This window comes from Mustelus asterias, chromosome 15 (assembly GCF_964213995.1).
Source record: "Mustelus asterias chromosome 15, sMusAst1.hap1.1, whole genome shotgun sequence".
Taxonomy (NCBI): Eukaryota; Metazoa; Chordata; class Chondrichthyes; order Carcharhiniformes; family Triakidae; genus Mustelus; species Mustelus asterias.
The window spans coordinates 91,024,129-91,038,486 of NC_135815.1; positions in this window are offsets into that span (position 1 = coordinate 91,024,129).

Here is a 14,358-nt window from a genome sequence, read left to right on the forward strand (position 1 = left end):
ATGGAAGTTGGTGCAGATGAAGTCAGAATGACTATAGTGCGGGCCATTGTATCTGTGGTTGTATCTGAGGCAAGTTGAAGCTTGAGGAATGGGGGATCAGTAAGAAGGCCATTGAGTCATGAAGCACACCGATAAGGTCCTTGGGCCTGGATAGATGAAAAGATCCCCGTTCACCAGTTTCGGGAAGACACAACTCTGTTTCTTTTCAGGTTAAATCTTTCCAGAGGCTGGCAGCCTCGAGGCTGCAATCAGCTCCCGAGATGACTCTGCGTCCAGACGCCCGCACTTACCAGTGTGACCCCTCCCACCTTGCTCCCCGGGTTATGCCACCCTTACTCTGCAGTTTGATCCTTAAAGGGACAATCACCACAGTAACGATGGAAGCAAACAACATGGTGCAGGATGAAACTTGCTGCTGGAAGGGCGGCAGGGTGGCACAGTGGGTAGAACTGAAGGCAGCACGTCTTTGGCAGCACCTAACCAGCACGTCTTTCAGACTGTGGGAGGAAACCGGAGCACCTGGAGGAAACCCATGCAGACACGGGCAGAACGTGCAGACTCCACACAGACAGTGGCACAAGCCGGGAATCAAACCCGGGTCACTGTGCCACCATGCGCGCGTGCGTGTGTATGTGTGTGTGCGTGCGTGTGTGTGTGTGCGTGTGTATAAGTGTGTGTGTGAATGTGTGTGAGAGTGTGTGTGTGGGAGAGCGTGTGTGTGTGAGTGAGAGTGTGTGAGTGTTTGTGAGTGTGTGAGTGTGAGGGTGTGTGTGAGTGTGTGTGAGGGTGTGCGCGTGTGAGAGTGTGTATGTGTGTGTGAGTGTGAGTGTGTGTGAGTGTGTGTGTGAGTGTGTGTGAGAGAGAGTGTGTTTGTGTATGAGTGTGTGTGTGTGTGAGAGAGAATGTGTGTGTGTGAGAGTGTGTGTGAGTGAGAGTGTGTGTGTGTGTGTGTGTGTGAGAGAGAGAGTGAGTATGTGTGAGTGTGTGTGTGTGAGTGAGAGTGTGTGTGTGTGTGAGAGTGTGTGTGTGAGAGTGCATGTGTGTGAGTGTGAGAGAGAGTGAGTGTGTATGAGTGTGTGTGTGTGTGAGTGAGAGTGTGTGTGTGTGAGTGTGTGTGAGAGTGTGTGTGTGAGGGTGAGAGAGAGTGAGTGTGTGTGTGTGTGAGTGAGAGTGTGTGTGAGAGAGAGTGTGTGAGAGTGTGTGTGTGAGTGTGAGAGAGAGTGAGTGTGTATGTGTGTGAGAGAGAGTGTGTGTGTGTGTGTGTGTGTGTGTGTGCATTGAGGCTTAGAACTGAGCGTGTGTGAAGGTTGCCGATCTGCCACATCCCGTATTGATGGATGTCAATGAGGCAACGCAATGATGAAACCCTTAATTTTATAGTCAACGGGCCGCATCGGGCAACAGATCGAGATTGTCCCGTGCAACGCTAGGTTTTTTAAAAATTCGCTTCCTCTGGAGAGAATGTGGCCACTCAGACCAGTAGGCAGACAAACATACCATTATCAAACAAGGTTAAATGCTAGCTAAAATGCCAAATAGGCTTTGAAACACTCTGAAATCTTTGATGCATGACAAATGGAATACACCCTGATTGCTCTGTGTAAGCATTGCTGATATTTCTTCAGTTGGTAGAAATTAGGGAAGCAAATAAACAAGGCAATAGTTCCCCAGTCTTATATCAACAGTATACAGAGGTCAACCTACTTGGCAATTTCTTTTAATTCCAATTATCATTAACATTAGGGGCAGCTACAGGAAATGATACTGCAGAATGACTGGTACTAGTCTGATGTAGATATCCAAACTGTTTGATCCTGAAACAAAGGTCAATTATAATTTTTTTTTCCCTCTAAACTTGTTGCAGCAAACCAAATACCACAAAAGGCTTTAATCCTCGCTGTGATTCCCATTAATCTGTTAACTCATTCCTGTTCCTTATGACATGCATTGTTTGGTCCACTCACCTGATGAGGGAGCAGCGCTCCGACAGCTCGTGATTCCAAATAAACCTGTTGGACTTTAACCCGGTGTTGTGAGACTTCTTACTGTGCCCACCCCAGTCCAACGCCGGCATCTCCACCTCGTGGTTACCATCGACACCACAAACTGGTGTCGGCTCAAAGTGGAGAGGATCTCCAAGAAGATCGGGCATATCGACAGAGACTCCACTCACCTGATGAAGGAGCAGCGCTCCGAAAACTCGTGATTCCAAATAAACCTGTTGGACTTTAACCTGGTGTTGTGAGACTTCTGTTTGATCCAACAGTGAGAAATTGCGTGAGGCATAATCTTGGATGGATGCACACTAACCAACGCTGCTGGATACTATCGCTTTCTGTGTGATGCCATTGTTCATCTGGGAGGCAATGGCCTAGTGGTATTATCGCTAGTCTATTAATCCAGAAACTCAGCTAATATTCTGGGGATCCGGGTTCGAATCCCGCCACGGCAGATTGTAAAATTTGAATTCAATAGAAAATATCTAGAATTAAGAATCTACTGATGATCCATGAAACCATTGTCAATTGTCAGAAAAACCCATCTGGTTCACTAATGTCCTTTAGGGAAGGAAATCTGCCGTTCTTACCCAGTCTGGCCAACATGTGACTCCAGAGCCACAGCAGTGTGGTTGACTCTTAACTGCCCTCGGGCAACTAGGAATGGGCAATAAATGCTGGCCAGCCAGCGACGCCCATGTCCCATGAATGAATAAGGAACAAGTAAGTTGTTTAGCAACTTAGTTCATACAGCACACAATGGGATTTTACACATCCATGTGTTAAGCAGGGGATGACCGAAGAATATTCACAGAATCATAGAATCTACAGAGCAGAAGGAGGCCATTTGGCCCATCAAGCCTGCATCGACTACAACCCAGGTCCTGTCCTATCCCGTAGCCCACATATTTACTCTCTTAATCCCCCTTATATTAAGGGATAATTTAGCATGGCCAATCAACCTAACCTACACATATTTGAACTATGGGAGGAAACCGGTGCACCCGGAGGAAACCCACACAGACACGGGGAGTACGTGCAGACTCCGCACAGACAGTGACCCAAGCCAGGAATTGTACCCGGGTCCCTGGCACTATGAGACAGTAGTGCTGACCACTGTGCCACCGTGCCGCCCCTATTTTAGGAAAGTATTAAATGTCTTTATTGGAATGGAGAAAGGATAGTCGCATTGTCGCTTTGAAAAGACTTCAAAATATTATTTCCTCATCTGCATTTACAAATGTACTTTACAACTGACTCAATGGCCTGGTCCAGGAATGTGCCATGTAGACCGAGAATTAGACAGGGTCTAACAGGATTAGACAGGGTAGATTCAGAAATAATGGTGGGATTTTTCAGCCGCGCTCGCCCCAAAACTGCAAAATCCCGCCCAAGGTGAATGGACCTTTGCAAGGTCCGCCTCGCATGCCCGCTATGATTCCCATGCCGGGTGGGACGGCAAAATTCACCCCCAATGTTCCTGATGGTGGGGGAGTCCCGAACTAGGGGTCATAGTTTGAGGATAAGAGATCAATCTTTTAGAATTGAGGTGAGGAGAAATTTCTTCACCCAGAGAGTGGTGAATGTGTGGAATTCACTACCACAGAAGGTAGTTGAGGCCAAAACATTGTGCGAATTCAAGAAGAAATTAGATATAGCTCTTGGGGCGAAAGAGATCAAGGGATATGGGGGAAAGGGGGTGATCAGGATATTGAATTTGATGATCAGCCATGATCAAAATGAATGGTGGAGCAGACTCAAAGGGCCGAATGGCCTCCTCCTGCTTCTGCTTTCAATGTTTCTATATTCTATCTTTCTATGTTAGGCTTACCTCGCTGTTAGCTTGATGTCTGTTATGGGGAAGGTGTTCGACTCAATCATTAAGAAGGGAATAACTGGGCATGTAGAGAAACTCATGTCAATTGGGAGGAGTTTAGTGAAAGAGAAATCATGTTGAACCAGTTTATTGGAATTCTTTAGAGGAGTAATATGTGCTGTGGATAAAGGGAAGCCTGTATATGCACTATTCTTGGATTTCCAGAAGGCATTTGATATGGTGCCACATCAAAAGTTATTGTAGAAACTAAAAGCTCATGGCGTAAGGGGTAACATATGAACATGGGTAGAAGATTGGCTGGCTGGTGGGAAACAGAGAGTATGCATAAATGGGTCTTTTTCTGACTGGCAGGAAGTGGCAAATGGAGTCCCTCAGGGGCCTGTTCAGGGGCATCAACTTTTTAGAATTTATGTCAATGACTTAGATAGAGGGGAGTGAAGGCATGGTAGCTAAATTTGCAGATGACGCAAAGATAAGTATGAAAGTATGTTGTGAAGTAGACATAAGGAGGTTGCAGACGGATATTGATAGGTTGAATGAACGGGCAAAAGTCCGGCAGATGGAGTATTACGTGGGAAAATGTGAAATTGTCCACTTTGGCAGAAGGAATATAAAGGCAGAGTGCTACTTCAATGGGGAACAGCTGCAGAATTCCAAGGCGCAAAGGGATCCAGATGTTCTTGAACATGAGTCACAAAAAGTTAGCGTGAAGATACAGCAAGTGGTTTTGAAGACTAATGGAATGCTATCCTTTACTACGAGAGGAATTGAACATAAAAGTAAAGATTCCGTTACACAGGACACTAGTGAGACCACATCTTGTGCCGTTTTGGTCTCCTTATTCAAGGAAGGTTATAAATGCATTGGCGATGGTTCAGAGGAAGTTTACTAGATTGATACCTGGAATTAGTATATTGTCTTATGAAAAAAGCTTGGGTTTGTTTCCACTGGAGTTTAGAAGAGTGAGGGTTGACTTGATTGAAGTATATAAGATCCTGAATGTATTGACAAGGTGGATATGGAAATTATGTTTCCTCTTAGATCACAGAGTCATAGAGGTTTACAGCATGGAAACAGGCCTTTTAGCCCAACTTGTCCATGCTGCCCAATTTTTATCAGTAAGCTAATCCCAATTGCCTGCATTTGGCCCATATCCCTCTATACCCATCTTACCCATATAACTGTCTAAATGCTTTTTAAAAGACAAAATTGTACCCGTCTCTACTACTGCCTCTGGCAACTCGTTCCAGACACTCACCACCCTCTGTATGAAAAAATTGCCCCTCTGGACCCTTTTGAATCTCTCCCTTCTCACCTTAACCTATGTCCTCTAGTTTTAGGCTCCCTTACCTTTGGGAAAAGATGTTGACTATCTACCTTATCTGTGCCCCTCATTATTTCATAGACATCTATAAGATCACCCCTAAGCCTCCTACGCTCCAGGGAAAAAAGCCCCAGTCTATCCAGCCTCTCCTTATAACTCAAACTTGTGGGTGAGTCCAGAACTAGGGGGCACTGTTTTAAAATCAGTGTCATCCTTATTGGACAGAAATGAGGAGAAAGCTTTTCTCTCAGAGGTTTATAAGGCGACTTTGGAACTCTCTGCCTCAGAAGGCGGTGGAGGTGAGGATCACTGAATATTTTGAAGGCGGAGATAGATAGTTCTTGTTAGGCAAGTGAATCAAAGGTTAACAGGGTGTAGATTGGAACGTAGAGCTTGAAACACAAACAGATCAGCCATGATCTTATTAAATGCAGGCTAAAAATGTGTAGGTCAGGTGGATTGTCCATGTGAAATTGTCCCTTAGTGTCCCAAGATGTGAAGGTTATGTGGATTCGCCATGCAAAACTGTGCCTTGGTGTCCCAAGGTTATGTGGATTAGCCATGGGAAATGCACAGGGTTAGGGCAGGGGGAGTGGGCCTGGGTAAGATACTCTTTCGAAGAGTCTGTGCAGATTCGATTGGCTGAATGGCTGAATGGCCTCCTTCCGCACTGTAGGGATCCTATGGTTCTATGGTTAACTAGTGCCTTGTACAGTTTTAGCTTCCCCATTTTTATATTCCATTCCCTTTGAAATAAAGGCCAACATTCCATTTGCTTTCCCAATTATCTGAACTTGCAAGCTAGCTTTTTGTGATTTATGCACAAGGACCCCCAAATTCCTCTGTGCCATAATTTTCTGCAGTCATTCTCCATTTGAATAATATTCACCTCCTTTATTCTTCCTACCAAAGTGCATTACTTCACTTTTGTCCACATTATATTCCATCTGCCAAGTTTTGTCCACTCTCTTAACCTGTCTACATCCCTCTGTAGACTCTTTGCAACTTCCTCGCCACTTACTTTCTCATCTATTTTTGTCATAGATGACTTGAAAGCACTAGCTAAGTCAGAGAGTTGGGATTCAGTTCCCACCTCAGAGGCACAAGCTCATACATGGGTCTCGGCCGACACTCCAGCACAGCAACAAGGGAATGCTACACGGTTGGAGGTGTTGCCTTTCAGATGAGATGTTAAACTGCGGCCCTGTCTACATCCAGGTGGATGTAAGAGATCCCACGAAGCAGCGTCAAAGGATGTCCTGCCTGATATATCCCCCAGTGAAAAACACAGATCTCTGACCAATATCACATGAGTGTTTGTGTGACTTTATTGTGCAAGAATTGATTGTCCCATTCCCCACATTATAACAATGCTTTTACTTCAAATTTCACCTGAATGGAAAGCACTTCAGGGGGCGATGACCCAGTGGTATAATCGCTACACTATTAATCCAGAAACTCAGCTACTGTTCTGGGGACCCAGGTTTGAATCCCGCCACGGCAGATGGTGGAATTTGAATACAATAAAAAAAATCTAGAATTAAGAATCTACTGATGACCATGAAACCGTTGTCGATTGTCAGAAAAATCCATCTGGTTCACTAATGTCCTTTAGGGAAGGAAATCTGCCGTCCTTACCTGGCCTGGCCTACATGTGACTCCAGAGCCACGGCAATGTGGTTGACTCTCAACTGCTTGGGCAATTAGGAATGGGCAATAAATGTTGGACAGCAGCATCACCCAAGGTCCACGAATGAATAAAAAAACGATTTGGATGTCTTGATGGTGTGGAAGTCAGCCGTGTAAGGAGAAGTTCTGGTTTGGTTCTTGATGCACCCTCAATCGAGCAAAGACTAGTTTGTATGCAAGAACAAATAGGCTTTTATTAGCAAAAGACTTGGAGCACACCCATGCCGATGAACTGGTCCAGACTGAGGCGGGGGGTGGGGAGCAGTTGCCTTTATACCTGGACCAGGGCAGGGAGGAGTCTTGGGTAGGGCCGGCAGGGATGTGTCCAGGCATGTCACATATACAGGTAATAAGCTAACGGTGGTTTACCACAGTTCTATTCATAGAATGCCTATAATGCAGAAGAGGCCATTTGGCCCATCGAATCTGCACTGACTCACTGACAGAACATCTTACCCAGGCCCTCTACCTTACCCCATCCCCGTAACCCCACACATTTTGCATGGCTAATCCATCTAACCTACACATCTTGGGACAATAATAAGGGACAATTTAGCATGGCCAATTCCTGTAACCCGCACATCTTTGAAATGTGGTAGGAAACTGGAGCACTCGGAGGAAACGCACGCAGACATTGACTCTGTCTACACTGCCCGCTGTCGCGGAAAAGCAGCCAGCATAATTAAGAACCCCACGCACCCCAAACATACTCTCTTCCACTTTCTTCCGTTGGGAAAAAGATACAAAGGTCTGAGGTCATGTACCAACTGACTCAAGAACAGCTTCCTCCCTGCTGCCATCAGACTGTTGAATGGACCTATCTTATATTAAGCTTATCTTTCTCTACACCCTGTAATACTATATACTTCTCCTTTCCTTCTTCCCTATGAACTATGAACGTATGCATTGTCAGTATAACACGCAAGAAACAATACTTTTCTCTGTCTTCCAATAAAGTTTTAAAGTTTTTAACACACTCCGGTGCCTGTTTGGGTACACTGAGTGAGAATTTAGCATTGCCAATGCACCTAACCAGCACGTCTTTCAGACTGTGGGAGGAAACCAGAGCACCCGGAGGAAACCCACGCAGACACGTGGAGAACGTGCCAACTCCATACAGATAGTGACCCAAGCTCGGGAATCAAACCCAGGTCTCTGGCGCTGTGAGACAGCAGTGCTAACCACTGTGCCACCGTATGATAATAACAAATCAAATCAAATCAAAGCATAAAGGGAGAAAGCAGAGAAAGACTACTGTAGCATTAACATCACGCAGAAATCTATTCACTTGAGCATTACACGATGAATGAAATGATTTGTTTGGATGAATCAAATTTCATCACTGGCTTTGATGATATAGTGTGTGTTACAGGAAAGATATTCTCCGTGCCATTGCACCCGGAGATCAAATAGAGTAAGCAGTACTTACTGCAAGCAGCAGTGGCATTTAGTTTGTTTACACGTTCTCTTTGGGGCCTGCAGTTTATAATTTAGTGACTTTAAAAGCATTGTTTATTTTTATTGAAATCCTATCAAATGCTTCAAGAATGCCCATGATTGGATTTACAGACCATTACACTTTTTAAAGGATTATATCCTAATTACACTGAAATCGCACAGCGTGTCCGAGATGCCGTTTCATAGATGCGGCCATTACAATGTCGATTTCAGACAGCGTGATAATTAGCACACAGGCTCATTAGGTCTGACTCCACAATCCTGGGCAAACAGGCCCAAAGAAGGACTGCACTGCACTGCTCTGGCAGCGATGGAGCCGTGTCAGATTCAGAAGTCTAGCTAAGCTGTAATGTGCTCCACATTCGCAGGAACATTTCCATGGAATCCCTACAGTACAGAAGGAGACCGTTCGGCCCATCGAGTCTACACTGACCACAATCCCACCCAGGCCCTATTCCCGTAACCCCACACATTTACCCTGCTAATCCCCCTGACACTAAGGGGCAATTTAGCATGGCCAATCCACCCAACCTGCACATCTTTGGACTGTGGGAGGAAACCGGAAGCACCCGGAGGAAACCCGCGCAGACACGGGGAGAAAGTGCAAACTCCACGCAGACAGTGACCCGAGGCCGGAATTGAACCCGGGTCTCTGGAGCTATGAGGCAGCAGTACTAATCGCTGTGCCGCCCTTGGAGTACTGCGTACAATTCTGGTCGCCCTGCTACAGGAAGGATGTTATTAAACTGGAAAGGATGCAAAAGAAGATTTACAAGAATGTTTTCGGGTCTGGAAGGTTTGAATTATAAGGAGAGGCTGGATAGGTTTGGACTTTTTTCCCTGGAGCGTAGGAGGATGAGGGGTGACCTTATAGAGGTTTATAAAATCATGAGGGACATTAGATAAGATGAATAAGCAAGGTCTTTTCCCCAGGGTAGGGGAGTTCAAAACTAGTGGGTATAGGTTTAAGGTGAGAGGAGAAAGATTTAAAAGGGACCTGAGGGGCAACATTTTCACACAGAATGTGGTGCGAATATGGAATGAGCTGCCAGAGGAGGTGGTAGAGGCGGGTACAATTACAACATTTAAAAGACATTTGGACAGGTACATGGATAGGAAAGGTTTAGAGGGATATGGGCCAAACGCAGACAAATGGGACTAGTTCAGTTTAGGAAATCTGGTCGGCATGGATGAGTTGGGCTGAAGGGCCTGTTTCCGTGCTGCATATCTCTCTGACTCTATAACCTCTCCAGCCCTCAACCTCGCTTCTTTAATGTGGAGATGCCAGTGTTGGACTGGGGTGGGCAAAGTAAGAAGTCTCACAAAACCAGGTTAAAGTCCAACAGGGGTTTATTTGGAATCATGAGCTTCCGGAGCACTGAGTCACTCACCTGAGGAAGGAGCAGCGCTCCGAAAGCTCGTGATACCAAATAAACCTGTTGGACTTTAATCTGATGCTGCGAGACTTCTTACTTTGCCCACTTCTTTAAGATATTCCTTAAAAGCTACCATTTTGACCAAGCTTTTGCCAATCTGTCCGAATGTGGCTCTGAGTTAAATTGATTTATAATGTTCCTAGGATGTGCCTTGAACCATATTTATGTTAAATATCCGATATAATAAGGTACTGTTGTTGCTGTTCTTTTTAATTTAATCTTCACATATTTTAATGACTCATGCAGCAATTCGAAGCACTAACCAAATCATTTATTTTCTGTTTAAATGTGCTCTTACCTTCAACAATAACTTGTTTGAAATTGAATCGAGTTTATTTTCCAGGGATGGACCAGAAGAAGTTTCCTGGTGGATTTTTACAGGGAACTCTAATCGATATTTTCTACTTAAACAGACAACCGCAGAAACTATTCAAAAACACCTCTACTTTCTCAGGAGGCTAAGGAAATTCAATGGGGGCGATTCTCTCTTCCCCCTGCGCAGGTTTTATTCGCGCAACGGGCCAGGAGAATCGCGTGGGGGACGATGCGCAGAGTTCCCGCGAGCGTTTGCGCCCCGCTAGCGTCTCCCAGCACTGGATTTCTGGCGTGATCTCATCCATGCCAGAAATCAGTGGGGAGGCGGGGTTAGCATTTAAATTATATTTTAAATATAATTTAAATGCCATTAGCGGGCCTGGGACTGAATTCTCTGGGCCTACTAGCCTCTCCCACCTCCACCAGAGTGCTTCGTTCCGGTGGGGTTTGGAGTAACTCCCCACTTTTGGGGAATTAGCAGCTTGACCCCGCTGGAGTGAAGGGGGGGCAATCGGGGCCCCCCAAGGGGTTTGGGCAGTGGGGTGGTGCCCCCTGGGCATGACTACCCTGGCAGTGCCAGTCTGTGCCCACTGGCATTACCCAAGGGGCAAAGTACCCATGCCCAGGGGGCACATTGGCACTGCCCATCGGGCATGGGGCAGTGCCAAGAGGGGCATATGGGGGCGGGGCCTAGAGGGTAGTCGGTGGAGGTGGGAGGGGTTCCCGCTGCCACTCTGCCATTGGAATTGCTGGGAGCAGGAGGGAGGCCAGCGATCAGGGCGGACTGGGGTGTCTGCACTGCTGCGGGGATGGGGGATTGGCACTGTGGGGTGTGCTGGAGATCGGGAAGGTCCGGGATGGGGAGTGGGGGTCAAGGCTGGCCCAGGAATGGTCAGGGGGGCCATGATCGGACCATGGGGGCAGTTGAGGGGCAGCACTGTGGTCCCGGGCTGACCAGCGATCGAGCTAGCCAACAATTGGGAGGTTGGCAGTTCGGGGCCACTGTGCGTGCGCAGAGTCCCGCTGGTTTCAGCCTCCTGGGTGGGAATAGGACTTGCCCCCAGAAATTTCAAGATATTCTCGCTGGTGGCCTCTGCATTGCACAGAGTGTGGGAGATTCTAGTGTGAACTCCCGCTGAAAAAGCCAGTTTTCCCGTGAATTCAACACTTCGAATTTTTTGGGGGAGAATTCTGCCCAACATGTCAGCTATGACTCCCCCCAATGTTTACAGATGCACCATAGAAAGCATCCTTTCTGGATGTATCACAGTTTGGTATGGCTCCTGCTCTGCCCAAGACCGCAAGGAACTACAAAGTGTTTTGAAGGTCATTTGCATAGTTTATCCCCATATCTCGCCTTTGGTATTTGTTATGGAAAAATCTGGTCTTGCTCACTCTTCGGTGAAGGTCAAAAAGCAGAATGTTACGAGGCCTCGGCAAGTGAAGATTAGCCTGAAAGCAGACAGACTCCTTTGAAGGGCTGCAACTGATAACATTCTCGCAAGCTGTTACAGAGCTGTTACAGAGAAGGCATGATTTTTTAATCTGAGCATTTTAACTTCCACACCACCTCATGGAAACCATGGTAACTGAGTGAGGTGCGAATGGACTTGCGAGCTTAGTGAATCATGGGTCAAGCATATGAGAGGAAGAAAACAAAGAGGATAAAGGAAAGTTCTAGATCATGTCTAGTTAGATACACTGGAGATAACTTGTCCATTCAGCCGTCTGGATCATCACACGAGATTCTCGGAGCGGAGAATAGACAAGTGAGTTTACCCTGATCTCCTGTCATTACCTTAGCGGAAGGTCAGGGTACAATAATTCACGCACCGTTTCTCCGAAGGTTTGCACCCAGCTTCTACTGAAGTTACTGCAGGAGGTCAGAGGAGGCCTGCAGAAATTCTATGCCCTTCTCTATCCCCAGCTCCAGTCAGTAGCATTCTGGAACCACGTGTCAGAACATGCTCCAAAATGACCAGTTGCGGAAGGGAGTTCTGAGTTAGCTAATAGATCCACAGGCAGATTTTTAGTTTTTACTAAAAGCCGGGAAGGAAATGATTAGGATGATTTTTGCTTAACAAGATAATGTTAATAATTTGCTCATATGTGGATACGATAAAATAAATGTGATATGATTTTTAATGTTAAGTATCTATATTTGCAAATTAAATAATTTTATTTCAATAAAAATAAATATTTTAACATATCAAGTATATTTCTAATACATTTGTTTGCCTCAGTCAAAATGCAAGCACTGCAGAGATGATGGTAGAAGTTCAAGAGTTCAACAGCTAAATCCATTAGTCAGCAGAATATACAATATAGTTTCGAGTCCTGGGACAGTTATTGAAACATTAAGGTTGAAATTTTACTGCCTTGCCTGTCCCAGAATAGGGGCGGGAGAGGCTCACAGAACGGCATTCTCCGTTGGCCTCAGATGGGATCTTACGAGCCTTGGGCAAGAGAGGCGGTAAAATTCCAGCATAAGTGTCCAAATCATAAGGCATTTATTGTCCAAGACATAGAAAGTGTCATTTCTTGGGTCCAGGAAGGACACTATTAGATTGCTTTGGCAGTGTGCCTATGGGAATGGTATTTGGGTAGAGGTGTCCTTAGTTATATAGAAACAAGAAAGAGCCTTGCCAGAGAGAGAAGATCCGGTTTTTGGATGGACAAATAAAATATCATCATGTCAAATAGCGCATCACAATTTGCTGAGGTAATCTGTCATGTTTTGGACTGACGTGTTAATATGAAATGAAATTGAATCTAAGCTAATCAGAGGGTGCATCCTAGATAGCAAAAGGTATAATTGTACTGAACTTTGGCTCAGTGCCTCAGATCTTTGGAGAGATCTTGTCGCACTGACCCAGAGCTTTTCGACTATCCGAAGGCCTCCCACGGCTGTAGGTTAATGCTTTGTCTGCCTTGTATGATTTTTCATGTTTTAAAGTAAATTTCAGTTGGCTCTTAAGCAGAGACTTTGCCTTTGTGAGTTTAATTCTTAAGTTTTCTTAAGTTTTTAAGAGAATCAGGCCACCATTGAAGAATCCCCCACTACACAAGGGAAGACTTTTCATTCTGATTTTGCCTCCCTCCCTGTGAAGAGATGCCTGTCCTTGACTCCACACCTGTCCACGATAGCCCAGGCAAGAAGATAGGTCACCATGTGGGCACTCATTGGCATGAACCAACCCCGTGACCTGTGCTGATTGTTGACCTTTTATTTGTCATGAGTTACTTGACCACATTTATCGTTGTGTTTTTTATTCATTCATAGGATGTGGATAGCGCAGGTTGGGCCAGCATATATTGCCCAACCCTAATTGCCCTCGAATTGAATGATTTGTGAGGTCATTTAAGAGTAACCACATTGCTGTGGCTTGGAGTTACATGTAGGCCAGAACAGATAAGGACGGCAGATTTTCTTCCCCAAAAGACATTAGTGAAACAGATAAATTTCTATGACAATGGTTTCATGGTCACCAGTAGACTTTTAATTCCAGATTTTTGTAATGAATTCCTAAATCACCATCTGCCATGGTGGGATTCCAACCTTGGTCCCCATACCATTACCCTGGGTCTCTGGATTACTTGTCATGTAACAATACCACCATGCCACCTCCTCCCCGGATGAGGTGCTAAATTTGACTTGTGAGACCATTGAAGAGTTGTTGTGGAGCTGGAGTCACAAGTAGACCAGGCAAGGATGGCAGATTTCCTTCCCTTTAGTAAACCAGATGGGTTTTTACGACAGTTGCCTAATTTCAGATTTTTATTGAATTCAAATTTCACTATCTGCCGTGGTGGGATTCGAACCCGGGCCCACCAGAACAAACGCTGGATCCTTGGATTATTAGTCCAGTGACAGTACCACTGTGCCACTGCTTTCCCTGGATGTTTTCTTGTTATTAACTGGGGACTTAGTCCTCTACACCATTGAATGTTTTAGTCTTTGGCTCAATTGGACATCCTTCCTCCATGTATTACAGATCAGCCACAATCGAGCTGACTAATGGAACAGGTTTGAGGGTCTCAGTGAGCTGTTCCTATGATGTTACTCAGATGAGGATGATTATAGGTCATAAATCACATTGCGTACTTCAGCCAATCAATAGGGTACATCTGTTGATGCAGAGAGATTCCTTATTTGGAAAGAAAAGCTGGAATCCTTCTGGGTAAAAGTTTGTTGTTACTCAATGAACTATAGCCATCCAAGTTAACTTGCAAGAATGGTCATGTTTACATAAATAATACTGAAACTCATTAAAGGCCATATTTGCCTCTCTTCAGTAAAAG